This window comes from Triticum dicoccoides, chromosome 3B (assembly GCF_002162155.2).
Source record: "Triticum dicoccoides isolate Atlit2015 ecotype Zavitan chromosome 3B, WEW_v2.0, whole genome shotgun sequence".
Lineage (NCBI taxonomy): Eukaryota > Viridiplantae > Streptophyta > Magnoliopsida > Poales > Poaceae > Triticum > Triticum dicoccoides.
This window is the reverse complement of record NC_041385.1, coordinates 784,425,894-784,427,953: the sequence shown is the minus strand read 5'-3', so window position 1 is coordinate 784,427,953 and position 2,060 is coordinate 784,425,894. Positions and strand designations below refer to the sequence as shown.

The 2,060-nt window shown below is 45.8% G+C and overlaps 1 pseudogene; it reads left to right on the top strand.

The window, feature by feature from the left end:
• The window catches only part of LOC119280031, a 4,164-nt pseudogene extending 2,602 nt beyond the window's left edge, over nucleotides 1–1,562 (top strand).
• Nucleotides 1,563–2,060: the final 498 nt, after the last annotated feature.

Here is a 2,060-nt window from a genome sequence, read left to right as displayed (position 1 = left end):
CAATATAGCAACACGCCACTAGGATCCTGTTACATGCTTCATGTGCACAAGCATGGTGACAGCTGCGGCTGTTGGGCTAGGTGGCCTGGTGTATTTCTCTTTTCCCTTTTCCATCTCTATCTATTAGATAGTTACTCCAGTTGCTGCTACTTGTTGATTCATATAGGGTGTCCTTGCAGCACGTCTGTAGCACCTAGATGCTGGGGCAGTAGTCCAGTGCATCTGAAATTGCCTTATCACTTTGCCTTATTGCCTTATTAACCATGCACTTTAACCCCACACCATATTTATACTCAGTTGAATTGCCAGAAGAAACACTGTTTGCTTTTCTTATTGGTTCCCATCAGTAACTTGTTTCTCATCTAACAGCTAGTATCAGATAGTGTGAAGACAAAGCAAGCCTCTGCTTCCCTTCTCTTTGAAAAGCATTTGTTACAGAAGCAACTCCATCAGGTTAACAGTTCACTGGAGTCATCTAAACAAAAGCTCTGTGTGTGTGCCAACAGTAATTGAAAATCACGTCAAAGCAAATATTTATTGTATTAAAAAATATATTGTGTGTGTGTGTGTGTGTGTGTGTGTGTGTGTGTGTGTGTGTGTGTGTGTGTGTGTGTGTTTACCACTGAGCTTGTTTTGAAGTGTCTTTATTTGAATAAACCTTACAGATGAAAGCCTATGTCGCACAAGCTATGAAAACTTCTTCAGAGAACAGGCATCATGCAATTACCATTGAAAAGACTCTGCTGGAGGTATCTGACGCAGAGAAGGAGCTCAAGTGGCTCCGGTCCGCCGTTGGATCCTCTGAGAAAGAATATGAGCAAAACCAGAAAAAAATAGCTGAGCTCAGAACGGAGCTGGAGCGTGAGAGGTTAGGCTTGCTGGTGTGGTGCTAATTTTTGGTTCCAAGTTTGTCTTGCTGTTCTGCCACCAGGGCTTGTTACATTCTTTTGCTATTTTATAGAAGCGAGAAGAGAAAGCTTGAGGAAGCATACGAGGAGGTGAAGAATGAAGTCATGGAGCTGGCATCTGAGAACGAAGAGGCTACTATCCAGAAGCTCCAGGACGAGATAAAAGACTCCAAGGCTATTCTCAAGTGTGGCGTGTGCTTTGACCGACCCAAAGAGGTAACTCGCTGTTCATTGAATTGCATAACCTTATTTTTGGATGATGCAGATTTGTATGTGACTCGAGACGGTAGAAGCTGAGTTATACATGTATTTTTATTTCCATGTGACCGAAGTTCCAGTTTCTCTGTTATGCACTTAAACCTGAAGACCACCTACAGCTGAGTGCTGATTAGCCTTCTGTTCCTTGTTTGGTTGTTGTCAGGTTGTGATCACCAAATGCTTCCACCTGTTCTGCTCGACATGTATCCAGAGGAACCTCGAGCTACGCCACCGGAAGTGCCCGGGCTGCGGCACCCCTTTCGGGCAAAATGACGTGCGGGAGGTGAAAATCTGAAAAGTCTCAGCGATGATGCCTTGGATGACCTGGTAGTAGGTAGTTGGTATCTCTGGACACCATCATCAACCTGCTCCCCATGCTTGTCTCTTGTAGATGTGTAATGGTTTCGTTGTCCTGTAGGGGCGCCGTAGATCCAGCAAAGAAGTCATAAAACCTAAGTAAGATAAATGAGCAAGTAACAAAGAAGTGAAAAAGAAGTTTGTTGTAACTTTACCGCCTGTTTGCTGTTTGATTGCTGGGTAATCTCTTGCCTCTACTTGAGGAGGCCATTGCAATGATGGTTTGACGTGAGTTAGGAGTAATAAATGAGAAATGAATAGAAGGTATCTCAAGTGTCGCTGGAGGGGGCCTCGGTTCGAGAGCTTCATCTCTTCGCCGCCTCCCCCGCCGCCTTCATCCTCCTGAGCTGCTGGCAGCTCTGGAAATGGAGGAACGCCGTCGTCTTCCACGATGGTGTGCCGTCACTGGCAGCCACCCTCAAGGACTGCCGTGACGATGCTGGCCTGCGGCAAAGATTCAAGGAATGCCATCGTGGGCATGTAGATGTCTGGCTCGGTGTTGCCTAGATAGATCCTTCCATGCAAATATGCTGGTCG